We start from the raw sequence: 21756 nt of genomic DNA, 5'->3' as shown, positions 1-21756 counted from the left end.
TTTTATGTAGTTCCTGACCCTGGAATTAGTTTTGACCTTCTGCAGATGTTTGAATGTGTGTTTTATATATGCTGTAGGTCATTGAAAGTCACTTTGATTGCTATGGGATAGAGACACACACCTGCTGAATTTGTATTGGTTCCTGTACAATTTAGGATTCTTATTCATGTAAGGTTCCTAGGTAGCATACAGAGCTTAGAAAGTACAACTATGTGATTAATGGCAGATGTGATTTTCCTCCCTTCCCCTTTTGATCCTGATTTGACCTTTACATCAATTGTCTTTTCTATCTGCTTATGTCCCACCCCTAATGTTCTGACCTGCTCCATCTCATATTTCTGCTCTGCTTTTGCTTCAGATGATGCTCTCTCTTTAAGCTACCCCTGTCCCGTCTTGTCATAAGATTTATGACTTTACTCAATGCAAGAACCCAGTTTTCATGTCAAAACTTTGTTCCAGACAATGCAAGATTATAATACCGCCATTAGCTGCGGGATGTCATAATGTCTTGATTGGGGTTTGACCCAGGGATGAAATTCAGCAGGTTCTGACAGGTTCTGGAGAACCGGTAGTGGAAATTTTGAGCAGTTCGGAGAACCGGCAAATACCACCTCTGGCTGGCCCCAGAATGGGGTGGGAATGGAGATTTTGCAATGTCCTTCCCCCAGGAGTGGGGAGGGAATGGGGATTTTACAGTATCCTTCCCCTATCACGCCCACCAAGCCACACCCACAGAACCGGTAGTAAAAAAATTTGGATTTCACCACTGATTTGACCTTCTCCAAAGCATCTTCTGGTTAGCTGTGAACTGTTGTTTTGAAACTCTGTGCTTATATTTCCTACTTTTGTGATAATGAAGTAGTCATATCCATTTGACTTAAAAAATAAGAAATGAAAAGAAACACAGGTCTCTCTAACAATTTCAAACAAGACATTCTGAAGAAGTTGTTTCATCTTCTCTTCTTTAAGGCTGGTGTTCTTAACTGTGGTCTAGAAATACCATCTTTGTGAGGACTGAAACAGCAATTTCATTAATCAGAATAACAATAACCGAGTTGGAGGTCTTCTAATCCAACTCTCTGCTGAAGCAGAAAACGCTATAATATTTCAGACAAATGGTTGTCTAATCTTTTCTTTAAAACTTCCAGTGTTGGAGCATTCACAACTTCTGGAGGCAAGTTGTTCCACTGATTAATTTTTCTAACTGTCAGGAAATGTCTCCTTAGTTCTAGGTTGCTTCTCTCCTTGTTTAGTTTCCATCTATTGTTTTTTGTTCTGCCTTCAGGTCCTTTGGAAAATAGGTTGACCCCCTCTTCTTTGTGGAAGCCCCCTAGATATCAGAATACTGCTATCATGTCACCTGTGGTCCTTCTTTTCATTAAATTAGACATACCCAATTCCTGCAAATGGGACACGGTGGCTCAGTGGCTAAGACGCTGAGCTTGTTGATCGAAAGGTCAGCAGTTCAGCGGTTCGAATCCCTAGTGCCGCGTAATGGGGTGAGCTCCCGTTACCTGTCCCAGCTTCTGCCAACCTAGCAGTTCGAAAGCACTTAAAAATGCAAGTAGAAAAAATAGGGACCACCTTTGGTGGGAAGGTAACAGCATTCCGTGCACCTTCGGCATTTAGTCATGCTGGCCATGCTGACCACAGAGATGTCTTCAAACAGTGCAGGCTCTTCGGCTTTGAAATGGAGATGAGCACCGCCCCCTAGAGTCAGGAACGATTAGCACATATGTGCGAGGGGAACCTTTACCTTTACCTTTAATTCCTGCAACCATTCCTCATGTTTTAGCTTCCAACCTTAATCATCTTTGTTGCCTTTCTCTCTTTCTAGAGTCTCAACACCTTTTTTTATATCATGGTGACTAAAACTAAATTAGGCATTTTAACTTGCGTTGGATTGGGGTTATATTGTTGTGAGCCGCCCTGAGTCCGTTGGAGATAGGGCGGCATATAAGCCTACTAAAATAAAAATAAATAAATAAATAAATGCAATATTCCAAGTGTGGTCTTACCAAGGCATTATAAAGTGGTATTAACACTTCACACGATCTCAATTCTATCCCTCTGCTGACTCTATTAGATGTGACCCTTTTGAGTGAATGAAAACTGCCAATGATGCAAACAATACCAGCTGTAGCAGTGCTAGGCAACTAAGCTGTGGCTAAATTCTGCTGCCACCACTCACTCGTAATCTGGGATAATTACATTATATATTTACTTACGGCAGTTACTGTCCATCTCACACCAAAACCTATAAGGCCAAATCGCAAGCAATATTGCTTAGCCTCTACCAGAGTCAGGAGCCTTTTCAGGCATCAAATACTAGACAGCAGCAACAACAAAACTACAACCATTTCAAATGGCTGAGCTTAAAATCTTATGGAACCTCATGTAGGTACATGCAAGAATGTTGAAATCACCTAGCATTCAGGTGTTATTTGGAAACATGGTGGGTGCCTTGGACCAGTGGTGGGTTGCTACTGGTTCGCCCCGGATCGGGCAAACCATTAGCGGCGGCAGCAGGAGGCTCTCCCCATCTGCCCGGATGCTTCTATGCATGCACAGAAGTGTTGTGCATGCACACGCACGCACACGCCCATTAGCGAACCGGTAGCGACGGGTTTTGAACAGGGGTGAAATTCAAAATTTTTCCCTACTGCTTCTGTGGGCGTGGCTTGGTGGGTGTGGCAGGGGAAGGATACTGCAAAATTGCCATTCCCGCCCCACTCCAGGGGAAGGATATTGCAAAATCTCCATTCCCACCCCACTCTGGGGCCAGCCAGAGGTGGTATTTGCCGGTTCTCTGAACTACTCAAAATGTCCGCTACCCGTTCTCCAGAACCTGTGAGAACCTGCTGGATTTCACCCCTGGTTTTGAAATCCGCCCCTGCCTTGGACCTGTATCTTGTGTGGCTGACTCCTACCTTAGCAACCATTGCCTTGTAAAGGAGCATTTTAATTCTCCTTTTACAGGGAATGTGGGCACTAATGCCAAGAGCCAAATTCTGCCAACCAAGATCACATCAAGGAGCCTTTTCCCAATTACATCTACCCATCTCAGCAGGTCCAGCAGGGAGAATACATTAGGGGTTCCATCTGCTGAAGAGTTCCATGTGACATGCCTTTTCGGCTGTGGCTTCTACCCTCTTGAACATAATTCTCACCTGAGGTAAGGTTATCCTCATCCTTATTAGCCTTCTGGAAAGCTCTTAAAGCCTAGTTTTTCCAACAGCCTTGGTGATCCCATAGGGAACCTCCAAAATGGTGGCATTGGGTTTAGGATGTAGTTATTTCCCTGCCATCTTGGATTTCATATTTAATTGTTTTAAATGGTTGTTAGCTTTGTTTTTAATTGTTTGTTGGTTCAGTTATATTTAGTTGTTTTAAATGGTTTTTCCTTTTTTAAGTACAGTAGGTGACATGATTAGAAGTTAGATAAGAAAGAAAGAAAAAGTTTCTTAACAAAGGGTGATATGATTAAAAGCTAGAATAAGTGATAGAAATAAAAAAAGGGGGAACATTAGCATATACATTTTTATAACATAAAACGAAAGTAATAACAAGAGAAAATGTAGAATAATTGAATAATGATAACTATAATTTAATATAAGTATGCATTATTATTAGAAATATATAAGCGGATTGAATGTAAGGATTATGATTAACTTGATTAATTTTATTTGTATTAGAATGTAGGACACTCAGGTGGCACACTGTTCACGCATTGATTTGATATTTTTATAAAAAATAAAAAAACCTGAAAAAAACTTTGTTTTTAATTGTTCGTTGGTTCAGTTATATTTAATTGTTTTAAATGATTGTTAACTTCATTTTTAATTGTTTGTTGGTTATACCCTCTCACCCAAGTCACATAAGTAAGATAGGCAGCTATATACATTTTCTAAATAAATAAATAGATAAAATAATCCATTAGAAAAACACAAGATGTTAGATGCCTGTTGGATTATCTTAGCTTCTGGGTCTTGGGAAGCTCAGAAGGGCAACTATATGAGCTCTTGGAAGGAAGGAAGAGACACAATTGTGAGGTCTATTTTTTAAAATTCTGTGAATGCTTCTCCTTTGCGTTGTGCTGATGTCACGTTGTGGGTGACATCCAAGGATGATGGATAGTATATTTTAAAGTTAGATTATTGCAACACGCTCTACATGGGGCTACCCTTGCAAAGTGTTCAGAGACTACAGTTGGTCCAGAATGCAGCTGCGCGAGCTATCGTGGGTGTACCTAGATACACCCACATTACACCAATTCTCCGCGAGCTGCACTGGCTCCCTATTGGTCTCTGGTCACAATTCAAGGTGTTGGTCATTACCTTTAAAGCCCTACATGGCTCAGGGCCAGGTTATCTTCAAGACCACCTTCTACCACATAGCTCCCAGTGACCGGTAAGATCCCACAGAGTTGGTCTCCTCCGGGTCCTGTCAGCTAAACAATCCCGGCTGGCGGGCTTGCGGGGGAGGGCCTTCTCTATGGCTGTCCCGGCTCTCTGGAACCAGTTACCTCCTGAGGTCCGGACCACTCCCACCCTATTGGCCTTCCGAAAAGCAGTGAAGACCTGGCTTTTCCAGCAGGCCTGGGGCCGTTGATCTCGCTGTTGCGATCTTGTGAGATCCGGCCATGAATGGTGTGAATGGATTTTAATATTTTAATTTTATAATGGTTTTATAATGGTTTTTTAAAAAATGCATTGTAAGCCTCCCTGAGTCTCCGGAGAAAAGCGGCATATAAATTGAACTAATTGAACTAATAAAGTTTAGATTCCCGTTTAAGGATTCCAGAGACCCATTATATTTTAGGTCCAGACTCCTTCCAAATTTCAATGATCATTTGCTTTGCTCCTTCTCTATTCCTGCCTTAAAAGGCTTGCCTTTAAAATACATGGAATTTTCATTTCTATTCCAGGAACCGATCAGGAAATGGACATTTGATTATTCCCAATCCATCTATCCCCCCTACCCCACCACCACTCAAATCATCTGAATCTCCTTGAATATTGGTTTTCAGTCTGATTCTACCAGCTCCCGTTGATTCTGCTAGGCGTTGAGCCAGAAGTCTCATGCTTAGCCAGACAGCTGGTTTGACTCCAAGCAGACATCCAAAGGTGAAATCTTATCTGAGAACGCAGGAGGGGATGCAGATGGTGTCTACAAACTGTCCTAGTAATAACAGTCAGAGAGTTTTAAATGGGAAAAAAGCCAGCTTAAATCCGGTCTGGAAAAGAATGAACACGCGGCTCGATGTACAGGTTTCACAAAAAATTCAGGCTCTTTACAGGGAATAGATTTCTAATTCACCATGCCCACATTTTGCAAAAATAATGACCTAATTCTCAATAAATCAGAAGAGATGCCCTGCATTTTCTCTATAAAAAAATGTGTTGTGCAGATAGTTGTAGCGGCTCTTAATAAATTCTTTAATAATAACATATTCCCCAAGACTTCTCTCTGTGTTATCTCTTTTCTAACATAACAGTTTGTTCCTTCTTCACTGGAGACCACACTTACCCCAGAAGCGGTGGTGAAATCCAAAATTTATAACTACCGGTTCTGTGGGTGTGGCTTGGTGGGTGTGGTGTGGCTTGGTGGGTGTGGCAGGGGAAGGATACTGCAAAATCTCTATTCCCATCCCACTCCTGGGGGAAGGATATTGCAAAATCTCCATTCCCACCCCACTCTGGGGCCAGCCAGAGGTGGCAATTGCCGGTTCTCCGAACTGCTCAAAATTTCCGCTACCGGTTCTCCAGAACCTGTCAGAACCTGCTGGATTTCACCCCTGTCGAGAAGAGGCAACCTGTGATTGGTTTCTCATATCTATTGCAACCTCCCCCAACTTCTATCTCCCCAAAATGCTATACTTGACAACATTCCAGAGTGCAATAGATAGGTAAAATAGATAGGTAAGACCTAGCAAACATCAGTAGAAGGTTTTTTTGTCCACCCATTATTATAAAGTCTCCATTGAATGTTCCTTTTCCTTTTATCAGGCCTTCCAATGAATCTTATAGATTCCCAGCTGAAAACTTAGAACTAAGGAGAAATTTCCTGACAGTTAGAACAATTAACCAGTAGAACAACTTGCCTCCAGAAGTTGTAAATTCTCCAACACCAGAAGTTTTAAAGAAGATATTGGATAACCATTTGTCTGAAGTGGTGTAAGGTTTCCTGCCTAAGCAGTGGGTTGGACTAGAAGACCTCCAAGGTCCCTTCCATCTTTGTTATTCTATTCTATTCTATTCTATTCTATTCTATTCTATTCTATTCTATTCTATTCTATTCTATTCTATTCTATTCTATTCTATTCTATTCTAAATTGAAGCATCCCAGATCCTGTTCAGGGTCATCAGAACTGAAGCCTACAAATGCTTCACCTGAGAAAATAAACGGGTTAAGGCTAAATCTTAGCAAGATGGTGTGAGGTTTTGTTTAAAAGCCATCGATTTCCATTAAAGTTCCAAGATGGGCTGTGGATGAACAATTCTATGATTTGGGCATCCTTTTGGCTCCACACTCCTGAGAAAAAAGCAGGCCTGAGGCCTTTGCCAGATTGTGCAGAGGTGCTCCCTGCAAACCTGCTTGGGAAGTAAGCCTCAGTGACCATCACTCATGCCATCATCAACTCAAGTGAAATAAGCCTCTCTTGGGATAGTCATGGCTAGTGGGGGATTTTGCACAAATCCATCTTGTGTACCAATTGCACCAGTCTTTGGACTAGAGTTCTATTTATACTCACCCAGGTCTTAATCGCCTCCTGTTTGTACTATTGTAATGTGTCACACATGTCACTATTCTTGATGTGCATTTGGAAGCTGTAGTTGATCCAGAATGCAGCAGCACAGGAAGTTTGGGGCATCACTGGATAAGCCCGTGTAATACAATGGCTTGCTGAGCTGTACGGGCTCCAGAGGAGCTTCTGGATGCAATTCAAAGTGCTAGTTAGCATCCATAAAGCCCTACATTGCTCAGGGTGAGGTTATTTGAAGGACCACCTGTCTTCAATTATTTGCCCTATCCCATGGGTGTCAAACTCGATTTCATTGAGGGCCACATCAGGGTTTGACCTTTGGGGGGGTCGAGCTGGGCATGGCCAGCATAGGCAGGGTCACTCATGTTGGGGGTGCCTATGGTGGCCCAAACGCTCTGCCAGTGAAAACGGAGCTCTGTTTTCGCTGGCAGAGGCACCGTGGGCTGATCCTTCGCTGTTTTCCAAGACGGCCCCGCCAGATCTAAACACCTCACAGGTTGGATTTGGCCCATTGGCCTTGAGTTTGATACCCCTGCCCTATCCCATCTGACAGGTGAGGTATACTTGGGCCCCATTTAATAGAATTAAATGGGGCAATCTTGCAGGACCCATTTAATAGAATTGCCCCATTTAATAGAATTAAATGGGGCAATCTTGCAGGATCCAGAATACCTGCCTCTGTTACAGCCCTTGTCCTGTAGAACAGCATCCCTCTAAGATTCAGATGGCCTCAACCCTGTTGTCCTTCACATTATACTGAAAGACCAGGATTTTCCTTCAAGCACTGACCAAATAATGAGATGAAGCCTGGAGTCAGTAGTTTGATGTTTATCTGTTTTGTATGGAAGGGCTTATCTGGACCTCTGATAGCAATAGCACTTAGACTTATATACCACTTCACAGGTTTTACAGCCCTCTCTAAATGGTTTACAGCAGTGGTGAAATCCAATTTTTTTTACTACCGGTTCTATGGGCGTGGCTTGGTGGGTGTGGTGTGGCTTGGTTGGGCATGGCAGGGGAAGGATACTGCAAAATCTCCATTTTCACCCCACTCCAGGGGAAGGATACTGCAAAATCCACATTCCCTCCGCACTCCTGGGGGAAGGATATTGCAAAATCTCCATTCCCACCACAATCTGGGACTAGCCAGAGGTGGTATTTGCCGGTTCTCTGAACTGCTCAAAATTTCCACTACTGGTTTATCAGAATGTCAGTTTCTTGGCAGCCTAAATTCATGGAGTTTTTGCGAGCTGTGTCAAAAGTCTTTCTTCCCTTTTGCCTTTGTGAAGTTGGAGAAATAAAGGCTAAGATATTTGTCTGTATTGCTCCATCCTTATGGAATAGCCTTCCATTGGAGACAGATTAACATATTAACAGAGTTGGAAGGGACCTTGTAAGTCATCTAGACCAACCCCCCATCCAGCAAACCTTACACCATTTTTGACAGATGGCAGTCCAGTCTCTTCTTGAAAGCTTCCCGTGATGAAGCTCCCCACAACTTCCGAAGGCAAGCTGTTCCATGGGTTGATTTTTCTTACTGTCAGAAAATTTCTCCTTATTTCTAGGTTGAATCTCTCCTTGATCAGTTTCCATCCATTATTCCTTGTCTGGCCTTCAGGTGCTTTAGAAAATAGCTTGACCCCTTCCTCTCTGTGGCAGCCCTTCAAATATTAGAACACTGCTATCATGTCTGCCCTGGTCCTTCTCTTCACTAGACTAGCCATGCCCAGTTCTTGTAACCATTCCTCATATGTTTTAGTCTCCAGTCCTCTTCCAGAGAAGTTGCTTTTCTCTGTACTTTTTCTAGAGTCTCAACATCTTCTTTTATAGAAGTTTTGTGGTGACCAAAACTGGATGCAGTATAGACCCCAATGGTGTCGTCCTTGGTGAACTTCAGGGAATGAAAATAGAACTGAGAGGAGGCGCATTAGATCTATGATGTTGCCATGAAGTGGCCGCGATGGGATGAACTTTATTGTAATTTTAATGGAATGTTGCTCATTTTATATTAGATGCTTTCAGTGATTTATAAACTGCTAGCGGTCCATGTAGAATTGGCAGTGTAGAAATGCCACAACAAACAAACAAGCATAATTTCCTTCCATTTCTAGTCCTCCCCTTCCCCAGTAATACCTCTGCTTTTTCTTAATTTTAAAATACAGGACAAACATTTTCCCAACTCAAGTCAGCAGGGAAATTTGCTCTTGACATTAATAGGAGTATCATCAAATCGTTGTAATTGCCAGTGGTTCTCTGATATGTCTTGCTACAAGAACAAATGGGAACAGATAAATGCAGTTGTAATGAGAGGTCATTTATTCCCTAGACCATTTCCAAACCTAGTGCCAGCTTTTAATGAATTTAAAAGTTTCTAAAAATTGAAAAAAACAAACTTTAAAAAAATCCCTACACATTTACTATAGTTTTTATTACGGCTGCTTTTCTGACGTCAGGAAAAAAAAAACAATAACCCCCAAATAAATGCATTTCACATAAAGGTATTTGGGTACTATTTTTTTTCTTTCTTCTTTCTCGCTTCCAGCTCCCGTGTGGCCTTCAATGTATGAAATTAGAATCAGTGGCTTTAGTAAAGACATATCAAAGAGCTAATGTTATTTGACCTTGTGAAAGTGCACGATTACGATTCCATGTTCCCACAGTGTAAGTGCTGGGCAGTTTAAGACATAGGCCTCATATCTATTTATTTTTTATGAATATGAAATTTATCAGCCACTGAAACTAAATGTCTCAGTAAATTTGCAACTCAATCTCGCCACTTCCAAAGCAAGAGTGACAGCTCTCTCAGAGAGCTCTAACTAAGCAGACGTTGGGGTGACCTCAACCTGTATGTTTGAGTCTTTGACTGCCCGAAATGGCCCGTTGACACTTGAACACTTATAGTGATGCCAACTTATTTGAATCTCATTACGAGTCATCCACAAATCTACTAGACTTCGTCTGAAATTGAGAACTTACAGCCTTGCAGAGCATAAAAGTTGGGTAAGGAGAGAATGGAGAATGGAGCAGAAGTCAATGAAACTGCAAAGCACATACAAATACTAAGGATCAGGTGTGAATGGATTTCAATTCATAATAACTAGGTTGGTGAATTCATCCATTCTGGGGCTTTCCACAATTCAATGAATTCTATATCAAGTATCTGTTTTACGTTGTGTTTATTTTCTATAATAGGATAAGATCCAGAAAAGCGAAAGTCACCCAATTGGTACATTGTATACATGCAGCCATTAGTACACAGCTCACCTGGTTTAGTGTATTGTGTGAACACAGCGAGAGCATTGCACATTCTTAGTAAATAAAACTCCTTGATGGATGCAATCAGCTTGGAATCTGTAAAGTCCAGACAAATTACCGTAGGTGGGCAGGAGAAGTAGGATACATTACTGAGATGCTTTCTGGTCTTAACATAATAGGGTAAGCAATCTTTTGGAGCAGATTTATTCTTTTGAGCGTATGTTAGAGACATTTAAAATGGTTGCTGAAAAGACTTTCTAAACACGTTATTTTTCTAAAACTTTATATGCTCCGTCGTCTCACCATTTACCGTATTTTTTGGACTATAAGACGCACCTTAGTTTTTGGGGAGGAAAATAAGAAAAAAGCTGATTGGTGGATGGATCGGCCTCCCGGAATACCCCCAATCAGCTGTTCCCAAAGGTGAACTTTAGCAACAGGTTCGTTGGTTGTGACCTCCGCGCCTTGCTTTTTTTTCAGCCTCTGAAACCTCCATTTCGGAGGCTTTTTTTCCCAGCCTGTCAAACGGATGTTTCAGAAACTTTTTTCAGCCTCTGAAACTTTCGTTTCAGAGCAGGGCAGGGCTACATTTGGACTATAAAATGCACCCAGATTTTCACCCTCTTTTTGGGGGTAAAAAGGTGCATCTTATACTCCTAAAAATAGGAGTAATTCTACAGGATACTTTCTAATATATCCTAATATATTGGGTGTGGTAGGTGGATATAATTTCCAGCAAAACATTTCTTGCAACTATCCACCATCTTTATTTTCTAGCAATATCTGTAGGACCTGGGGTTTGTATACAAATGCATTTCTGGAAGTAAAGACAGGCAGGTACTTCTTTCTGCAAGATGCCAGCTTTCAATCTACTTATTTCTAATTAAAAGAATCTTTTAAAATGTTAAAGACATTTGGACCTGAACGTCTGGCAGGCAGCAAGAAAATTGTTGTTGGACAAAGTGGATTTGTTGGGAACCATATTGCTTATTCCTTTTTGTGGGAACAGTGGGAGGTGTGGTGATTCCTAGAATAATCAGAGATATCAACACTTCTGCTTTTGTACCAAAAATGACCTCTTCTCAGTCTATTAAGAAGACAGAATAGATTATGGAAACATTTCCCTGGAACTAGCACAATATATTGGAAAGCATCCAATAAGAACAAAGGCACGAAGTCTGGAGATGTCAGAAATATGCTTTATGAAATTAATAACAAGCGAGGCCTGAGTGAGAAGCCTTAGATTTGCCTGGAGGAAGAGCTTGGTTATGGAAGGAATGCCGAAGCAAAACAACAGTACAAATTTCCTTTACGAAGTCCTCATCTCAAACCCTCCCCATGTCTCTTTCTTTTTATTTGCAAAAGCTGGAAAAAGATGTGCAGGCACCACACATATGGAAAAGACACTGCTGGCTTTGCCGTGGCCAACTTGCCATAGTCCACTTGCCATGGCCAACTCTCCATGACCTCCATGGCCAACTCATAGTGAGACGCATTACCCCAGCCAACTTGCTGCAGGCCAACTCACCATGGGATGAGAGTTACACTAATATCAAAGAAATGGTGGAATAGACTCATTAAAGAAAGGATACCAAAGGAAGGACAAAATGAAATGCAAATCACAAAAAAAAATTTAAAAAAAATTTTTTTTTTAAATAGTTAACATGAATTATTGAATTGTCATGTGGTGAGTTATCCCGCAGTGAGTCGGCTGTGGTGAGTTTTTCCTGCAGTGAGTTGGCCATGGCAAGATGGGTGCAGTGAGTTGGCTATGGTGAGTTGGCCGTAGCTGTCAGGGTTCCAAGTAACACCCCCAACGAAAGAAGACTCCGAGGCTTGAGTTTCCTCAAAGTTCCATTTTATTAGAGATGCCATATTGGCACATCTGGGAAAACCCAAATCTGAAAGCTTCCAGGTTTTCCCCACCCAAAGGAAAGTCCAAGTCCCTGCCCAGCACTGACATGTCTATCAAATGGTCCAATCAAACACTGTCCCAACTGAAGATGCCTCCCAGTTCTAGCCTTCTAGGTGCAGGGCAAGATGTCCTTGACTCTCTGAGAAAGGAATGTTATTATGACTGTATATCACCCTTGCCCCATACAATCCCCCCTCCCAGTTTCCCACAGTAGTAAATGTGGCAGGCCTGAAGATCTTATGCAAAAGATGGCTTCCAGGCCTGACAGTAGCGTGTTGGGAAGAGGGCCTACAGAGAAGAGCAGCAGGAAACAACCTGAAGCAACCTGCTTCCTCCTTTTTGTTCTTCGAAGTGGGGGACTTCACAAAAGCCATTTCCAAGAGGTGCATTGCTGGCATAGCCATCACAGCAAGTCTCTCCTTCCACAATTTGCATAGGCAGAATGTCTCTTGACCTCTTTCATGCCACCCATAAAAGACAACAAAGTACATTGCCTTTTCTTTCTATAAAAAAAAAGGATGCACTTTACATTTTTCTCAGCTTTTTAACCAGGGCCTTAGGTCAGTCGCAGAGAATGGGTGTAAACTGCCTCGTGTGTTAGAATAACAAAGGCAGGCTTTTAAAGAGGGATAAAAAAATGCATGCTGATCTCATTTAGCAGCACTGCACACAGTTATTTTAGCAAAAGGATGGAAGCAAGGAAGTTCACTGACCTTTCATGTACAGCAGATGCTATTGTCAAATCCACATTTCCATTCCCAGGAGGCTGTTGACCATGAGTCTCTACTGGGTCTGCTCTTACTCCTGATTTACTATGGGGCAGAAAGATGGAATGAAGCCCCTGTCTTTTCTGTGCTGTTGGCAAAATCACATTGATTATTCTCAGTGGTGAAATTCAATTTTTTTTTTACTACCGGTTCTGTGGGCGTGGCTTGGTGGGCGTGGCAGGGAAAGGATACTGCAAAATCTCCATTCCCACCCCACTTTGGGGCCAGCCAGAGGTGGTAATTGCCAGTTCTCCGAACTACACAAAATTTCCACTACCGGTTCTCCAGAACCTGTCAGAACCTGCTGGATTTCACCCCTGATTCATCTGCCTTAGGATCTTTTCTCATGCCCAAGGCAAAAGAGTGCCTTAGAGCAGGGGTCTCCAAGCTAGGCGACTTTTAAGACTTGTTGACTTCAACTCCCAGAATTCCCCAGCCAGCATGCTACTGCCCAAATTCCAAATGAACATTTTGGGAATCCCAGAGGTGCTTTTTCAGGAGGCAACTGGACTTTCTGTTTTTTCTTTGAAGACGCTTTTTCGCTTCTCATCCAAGAAGCTTCTTCAGCTCCAAGAAGCTTCTTGGATGAGAAGCGAAAATGTCTTCAAAGAAAAACCAGAAAGTCCAGTTGCCTCTTGAAAAAGCACCTTTGGGACAACCATGATCTGGATGACTGAGAATCTCCATAGGCATGCCTTCTGGGAAATAAACGCAGAAATAAGCTTCTGCTTTCATTGTAGCATGGATCTTCTTAATTATATTTATGAAAATAATTTTAATAAAAAGAAGGCAGTGGGGCAAGCTATCCCCATAGCATTTCACTAAGAATCCTAACCTAAAATCATACATCAAACCAATATCTCTGACCCCATCTGGATGTGCCAAGATAGTCACTGTCATGTTCAGCCAGAAACTTGATCCCCCAACCCCCATTCTTTAGTAAAGCAGAATTTTATGGCAACCTTTCTATGTGCACATTGAGAAGGAATTGACTTCTGCACAGTCAGAAGCCCAAAAGGATGTTGATGCTATTTCCTCTTCTCAAAACCTCCAGCCAAGAGTTGAAACTAAACACAAAGGGATGTTCAGAAAACTCAGTCTAACATTCTTCCTGTGCATGTTTCGATGAATTATTCCATTCCAGTTATGTTCTGAAATTAAAACAATAGTGTTGCAATATTTTCAGGATCAGACTCAATAAAGATAATAGGAGTTAGAGCTTTAAATATATTTCTTTTTAATTATGATAGGCATTCTATATTCACTGAATATTCAAGGTAGAAGCGACGAGAATGGTGAGGGTGGCTCCTTATATATACAAGGGGTGGAGCTAGGAATGGGAGTGGTAAGTTATGAATACATTAAAGTCCAAAGAATAAGTTAACCTCTGATGTTCCATATATACATTATTTACACATTGGAGAATAAGGCATTTACATCTGACAAATCCCCCTCTAAATGCCGGTTCGTTACACAACACCAATTACATTCTGATTCAGGACAATATAATACATATAATTTAGAAGTTAAATATTTGTGTTGTTTAGAAGGTAAGGGTTTTGTTAATATGTCAGCTAACTGTTCAGAAGTATCGCAATGTATTGCTTTAATGAATCCGTCTTGAGACAGTTGTCTCACATGCTTAAACTTTATATCAATATGCCTGGACCTTTGTCCAATTGCATCGGATCTGGATATTTCAATGGCCGCTTTATTGTCTTCATGCATAATAAATGGTAAGGTGGGTTTCTTCCAAACATCAGTGATCAGATCATTGAACCATACAAGGTTATTTGCAGCTTTGGACAAACAAACATATTCCGCTTCTGTAGTAGAAGTGGCTACTAGTTCTTGTTTACCAGTATACCAGTAAACTGGACAATCATTCAATAGAAAAACATAACCAGAAGTACTCTTTCTGCATGATGTATCACCAGCCCAATCTGCATCAGCATAACAAGTAATTTTTGGTTCTCTGTCATTATTGGGTTCCAACATTAAACAAAAATCTAATGTACCCTTCAGATATCTTAGAATTCTTTTGACAGCTTCCCAATGATACAAGGTTGGTTTACTAACATATCTTGACAATAGATTGAGAGGTAATGCAATATCTGGCCTAGTCCAATTAGATATATAAAGGAGTGAACCTATAACTGATCTGTAAAATGTGTTGTCTTTAAACTCAGGGGAAGATTCATCAGTGTTTCTAAGAAAATCAGTTTGCATAGGGGTGTCACAGGTTTTAGCATTATTTAAGTTACATTTGTTTAGGAGTTCGATGATTTTATCTTTCTGTGTAAGTTTGAATCCCCTTTTAGTTTTGTTAATTTGCACACCAAGGTATTTATTCACTTTACCCAGAGATTTCAGTGAGAAGTGTTCATTTAACTTATTTACAAAGATTTCCCTGCTCTCTTTATGCTTTCCAATGTATAAAATATCGTCCACGTAAATTAATACAAATTCAATATGATCATTACTCTTTTTTACAAAGAAACAGTTATCAGCAGTGGTGGCGTTGAAATCCATGGTCTTAAGTACTTTTACCAAGCAATCGTACCATCTTTTGCCGGATTGCTTTAATCCGTACAGACTCTTATTTAATAACCAAATTTCGTTCTTATTAGTGTATTGACTGTGTGGTGCTCTTACATATATTTCCTTATCTAATTTTGCATGTAAGTATGCGGTCTGTATGTCATATTGGAATACGTCCAGATTGAGTGCAGATGCTACTACAAGGGCTGTTTTGACACTCTCTGTTCTCACTGTGGGTGAATATGTATCAGTATAGTCTTCTGGATATTTTTGTGCATAGCCTTGTGCAACTAGTCTAGCCTTGTATAAGGTATTGCCTCCTTCTAAGTTCTTAATTTTATAAATCCACCTGGTACCTATAATTGTTTTATCCTTAGGTGCGATCGCAGGTGTGAATACATTTAATCCTTGTAAACTTTCCATCTCTTTTTCCATAGCTAGTTCCCATTTTTCTCTTTCTTCATGTGGAAGTTTCAATACTTCTTCATATGTATTAGGTGTTATTTGTTCTCCATTCATATGCATTATGTAATCTTTGTATTTATTTGGTATTTGGTTTCTATTGTTTCTAATAGTTCTTTCAGGCTTGCTATGATTATCATGCAAATATCTAGCTTCCTTTTTTGTTAATGTGTCTGTCTTTATTTTATGCTGACTATTAGTCCAAGTTTTGGTTTTGTTCTTACTTTTGTTAATATTTTGATTTTCTGTTGTTCCTTCCTCGCAAGATATCGTATCTTTACATTTATTAGGAAATATTTCATTAAGGTGCAATTTTGACCAATTGGCCTGTTCATGGAACACAGCTGTTCTGGATACTATAAATTTGTTATTACTATCAATAAATCTGTACCCTTTGGTTCCAGTTTCGTATCCCATGAATCTTAATCTCCTGGATACGTTTTCTCCCTTTCTCCTCAATTGTTTAGGTATGTGTACGTCTGCAGTGACTCCAAATATGTGCATGTGTGATAATTTGGGTTTTCTATTGTACATCACCTCATATGGTGTCTTATTCACAATACTGGACCAGGTTCTATTTTGAGTGTAATTCGAATAATGTAATGCCTCTGACCAAAATTGTTTGCCTAAACCAGCATCCTCTAATGTGCACCTAATCATGGTTTGTAGTGTGGAATTTTTCCTCTCTGCAACTCCATTTTGAAATGCAGAAAAAGGATTGGACGTGAAATGTAACATTCCTCTATCCTTTAACCATTGGGAGAATTCTTTAGACATGAACTCACATCCCCTATCTGTCATAATTTGCTTTATTCTGATATTATGTTGTGTTTCTATACGTTTGTAGAATTCCTTAAATTTCTGAAATGTTTCATCCTTGTGCTTTAATGTGTAAACAAAACCATATCGGCTGTAGTCATCCACTATTGTTAGGAAGTAACGTTTTCTATAGGTAATTGAGGGACTTAATGGACCAACTAAGTCCATATGTACCAAATCAAAAATATTGTTAGTTGATCTGTTAGATTTTTTTGGTCTGGGACTGGTTTTTAGTTTGGTGGACTTACATACTGAGCATTCCAAATAATTTTCACAATTTTTTATTTTGACACCTTCTGCGTGTTCAGTCATTTTTTGTACTACAGGAAAGCTTGCATGTCCTAACTTCCTGTGTAAGATGTGAGCACACTCATCATGAATTGGTTTACCTATTTTTGGTTTCTTTTCCTTGTATGTATTTTTGTGATCATGAGTTATTCTACACTCATCATTGTCACTGTTACTGACATTTTCATCATCTGCTTCAATACAATCTTCCATATTTGAATCAATGTTATGTAAACATCTTTCTTTAGTTATCAGATAGGGTAGACCTCCTTTTATCATTACAGTACCTACATTTGTTTTGTTCTTTTCTATAGTTGCTTTCCCCTTTGAGAAAACTATATTGATATCAGATTCTCTGCTTAATTTTATGGCACTTAGTATGTTGTGAGGTATTTCTGGGATTAATAATACCCCCTCTATTTTCCCTAGACCAGGCAAGGTCACATTTCCTTTGCCTAGTACTTGAACCTTTTCTTGATTAGCTACCTTTATCACAAACTTATCTTCTATAAATGAAGATAATATACTTTTGTTGTTGGTGGTGTGATTTGTTGCACCAGAATCAATAAGCCAATTGTTATTCTCATCCTGCTGTGTTCTGGTGCTGTCTTGTTTATTTAGCCCATTCAGTGACCCAGATTTCCTCTCTTTTGAATTTTCTCTACCCCCTCTACCTTCTTTGTAATTTGGTGGGCTTCTATATTTGTGTCTATCTGTGGAAGATTGTCTGTAATTATATTTGCTCCTATATTCTGGTCTATGTCTCTCTCTTGAGACTTTGGGGCAGTCTCTTCTACTATGTTCCCTGGATCCACAATTGTAGCATCTAAAGGCCTCATTATGTTTATCTTGAAAGACTACTTTCCTAAAAGGTTTGTGGTCTGTTTGGTTACTGGATCGATTTTTTCTTGAATTGTCTTCTGCTATCAATTTGTTAGATAGACTTTCTATGGATAAATATCCCAAATTAATGGTATCTAAGTGTGACATAAAGCTATCCCATGATGGATCAAGTGAATTGATAATAACACTTTTCATTGTTTGATCTGAAATCACTTCCCCCCTCAATTGTAGCTCAGCTCTTATTTTGTTTAGATTTATCAAATGCTCACTTATAGAAACCCCTGGTTTTACTCTAGAGGAAAAGAAATCCTTAGACATTCTTGTGGTTGTAGCTACGCTATCGCTGTGAAATAGATTAAACATGCATTGAATTATTTCTGATACAGTTAGGTTTGGTTTGATGCTATGATACATTGCAGGAGACACGCTAGATATTATTATGAAAAATGCTCTATGATGTAAACAATCTATTTTTAAAGTCCAAGGTCTTCTTGGAGGGCTAGTTATAAAGAATAGTAAATTTTCTTTCATGAAAATAACCTGAAGCTGTTGATACCACTCTTGTAAATTAATGCCATCAATTCTAAGTTTTGGGAAGTCACTGGGTAAGTTACCTACATTATTCTGTCCATTACTTACAACCTGGGGCAGTCCGTGATCTCTCAAGTGCAGGAAATTACAGAACGGCATTGGGATGCTTGCAATGAGTCTGCGCGGTTCTCTGGCCAGTTCAAGTCCTTCTGGGTCGTCTACGTAGTTTCGCACATGCGCGTTGCTCATTTCTTCTTTGGTGGCGTCGTGGAAGGTTCTCTCCCTTTCAGCTCTCTCGATCCGCTCCTCCTCAGATGAGTCGGTCTCTGGCTCGGTTTTTGGGGTTCTGGTGGTGGTGACGGTTCTTTTCTTCTTTTTGTGTGCGTTGGTATTCGATTTTGTCTGTGGTGTAGGGCGAAATCGGCATGGCTCTCTGGGCTCGGGCGTCGTCGCTTTCGAAGTCAGGATGGGAGCGTGCAGGTCTTGAGTCGCCGGTTTGATTTCTTGCTTCTTCGTAGATGTCTTGGTAATTTTCAGTCTTGGCCCAAAAGCAGCAAAAAGCGTTTTCATTGCTGATTTTACTTGAGATTTTGTTAAATCGTCTTCACTTTCTGATTTTGGATCATCTGAAGAGTTTGAGACTTCTTTCTCACTTTCTTCGTCTGATAGTGTTTTTCGCGCCAGAAATTTTGAACTGAGCGTTTTGATTGGCTCTGCTCCATTCTCTTTTGAAGTTCGTTGAAACCAAGATGGCTGCCATTCAAAATTTCGCGCGGGATCACATCTTTTCTTTTTAACAACTATTTTCTCAGTAGTCATCTCACTTACGATTTTTTGATCTTTGGGTTTTTCTTTAATGACGTTTTTCTCTCTCGCTGCTCCGCTGTTCTTCAGCATCTCCTGGAGGTCCGCGATGAGACTTTCATCATTCTTTTGGCTTTTTAGTATCTTTAATATCTCTGACCTGAGTTCGTTATTTTCTATTTCGATTTCTTTCTGGTCGTTATTTTCACTCATTAGTTCTTCTTCTTCAGTGGTGTATTCTTCGGATTCTCTCGAAATCGCATTGGTGGATTCGTTGATCATCTCTTGATCAGTTTCTATTTCTTTGCTGTAGGCCCTGGTGTTGGGCCTATCTTTCTTGGACATTTTTAATTACTTATTGAGTCAATTAACCATCCTCTGCTACCAGCTTGTTGCAATATTTTCAGGATCAGACTCAATAAAGATAATAGGAGTTAGAGCTTTAAATATATTTCTTTTTAATTATGATAGGCATTCTATATTCACTGAATATTCAAGGTAGAAGCGACGAGAATGGTGAGGGTGGCTCCTTATATATACAAGGGATGGAGCTAGGAATGGGAGTGGTAAGTTATGAATACATTAAAGTCCAAAGAATAAGTTAACCTCTGATGTTCCATATATACATTATTTACACATTGGAGAATAAGGCATTTACATCTGACAAATAGATGGTGCTGTTTTTATCCTCTGATCAAGCATTTATATCAGGGTGGGGTGGGGGGAAAAGTGAGGTTTGCTTTTTGAAAAGGAAAGGAACACATTTTTGTCATTCTGCAGAGCATTCTTGGAAAGTTATATAAAAGCTTGGAACATACTGTGCCCACTTTCTACTACTCAAAAGCTCCCCATTGGTTAGAGATGGCAATTTAAATTCAGCTCAGCAGCTCCTGTCATGCAATTGATATTTTAAAGCTGGCATGTTCACGTTTGAATACTCCTGGATTCCCATAATGCTTCCTTGCACTTCCAATACCTTCAGAATGATTAGGAATGCTTTTCATCCCATTTCTCCCCAATTTCCCCCTCCCATCTATTTCTTTTGTGTCTTTGAATCCATGTTGAATCCTGACAGCTGCCTTGGCTGGTCCCTGCCATTTTCTTGGTGAGTTTTTTCAGGGGTGGTTTGCCATTATTGGCTTTCTAGGACTGAAAGTAAGAACCAGCAGGTTCTGACAGGTTCTGGAGAATCGGTAGCGGAAATTTTGAGTAGTTTGGAGAACCGGCAAATACCGGTTGGCCTCTGGCTGGCCCCAGAGTGGGTTGGGAATAGAGCAATGGTGAAATCCAATTTTTTTTACTACCAGTTCTGTGGGCGTGGCTTGGTGGGCATGGCTTGGTGGGCGTGACAGGGGAAGGATACTGCAAAATCTCCATTCCCACCCCACTCCAGGGGAAGGATATTGGGACACTGCTAACGTGTCTCTGCTGGTCCTTCTCTTCACTAGACTAGCTTCTCTTCACTAGCCATGCCCAGTTCCTGTAACCATACTTCATATGTTTTAGTCTCCAGTCCCCTAATCAGATCAGCCCAAGGCCACCCAGTTGGCTTTATGCCTAATGGAGGACTAGAACTCATGGTCTCCTGGCTTCTAGCCAGTGATGGGATTCAAGTAATTTAACAACCGGTTCTCTGCTCTAACAACCAGTTTGCCAAACTGATCAGAAGTTAACAACCGGTTCTCCCGAAGTGGTACGAACTGGCTGAATCCCACCACTGCTTCTAGCCCAAAGCCTTAACCACTACACTAGACTGGCTCTCTTAATTTTCCTTACCTTCAGTTCTTCAGACTTCATCTCCAAGCACTTAAGCTGCCATAATTTCTTTTCAGACAAAGAAGTGAGTTAACTTTTGACTGTGTAGCTGGAAGGGTGTCATTTAGCAAAGGATCACAGTCATCTGGAAGGCAGCAGGTCGTCCCATGTGCTGCTGCAAATCACACAACAAACAATGTCTCAGAAGCTTCCATCCATCCCTTGCCATCTCATTGTCCACCATCTGGAATGCAATAAGGCTTCTGAACTGCTTGGTGGAACTCTGTGAGACAAGCTTGTGTGCATTTGTGTGTGTGTGTGTTTAAAAGGCTCCACTGCGCCGGAACACTCAAAAGTTGGAAGTCCTCTATCATCTTGTTCCCTCTAGATTTCCTGGCTTCTCTTCATCTCAAGAACATGTTTGATTCATTCTACTTTTCTCCCCAAGTAAACAATGCAATGGCTGGCCATCACGAATATCTGAAGTTACCCTGGTTTTGTTGCAGAGATCAACTCCACTTGGAGGGTATTATTTTTTTTTAAATTTAGAACAATGGGAGAGCGGAAAAAGCGACCCAGTCAAGGTCAAAGACAACATGGATGGATTGGGGAGAGATTTAGCATTTCCCTTCCCCTTTTCACATCCGTCTCCCTCTTTCCTTCTTGCAACTTCTTGCAAAAGGCGGAGCTGCACCAATTCAAGAGACCCCTTAGATGGAGCAAAGAATTACAGCACCCAATTGTGATATCTTCACTGCCCTCAGTGATTGTCTGCACTTTTGCAATCGAAGGCTAGTTGTCTTACCCAGGGGTGGGATTCTACCGGTTCAGACTGGTTCAGGCAAGCTAGTAGCGCCGACGATCAGTTGGGAGTGAACTGGTTCGCTCCGATGATCAGACGGGCCCATCCACCCGCTCGCGCTCTTTTCCTACCTTTATCTTCTCAGCTGATTCGCGCAGTAGAGTGGATTGCCGCGTGAATCAGCTGTGTTACTTCTCCGAAGAAACCA

At 40.8% G+C, this 21756-nt stretch overlaps 1 long non-coding RNA gene across 2 annotated transcripts in view; it reads right to left on the bottom strand.

The window, feature by feature from the left end:
• Positions 1-20918, bottom strand: part of LOC132711184 (uncharacterized) — a 28515-nt gene extending 7597 nt beyond the window's left edge. Inside the window, exons 1-2 of one of the 2 annotated variants that reach the window (XR_009622011.2) lie at positions 20768-20918; positions 12650-12791 (exon numbers count right to left, since the gene is read on the bottom strand). This is a non-coding gene — a long non-coding RNA (uncharacterized LOC132711184). Of the gene's footprint in view, positions 1-12649; positions 12792-13665; positions 13736-20767 lie in introns of those variants that run through there. The other variant, XR_009622010.2, reaches the window with a different exon arrangement.
• Positions 20919-21756: the final 838 nt, after the last annotated feature.

The sequence above is a fragment of the Pantherophis guttatus genome, chromosome 3 (assembly GCF_059756535.1).
Source record: "Pantherophis guttatus breed Tessera chromosome 3, ASM5975653v1, whole genome shotgun sequence".
Lineage (NCBI taxonomy): Eukaryota > Metazoa > Chordata > Lepidosauria > Squamata > Colubridae > Pantherophis > Pantherophis guttatus.
This window is presented reverse-complemented; position numbering and strand designations above follow the sequence as displayed.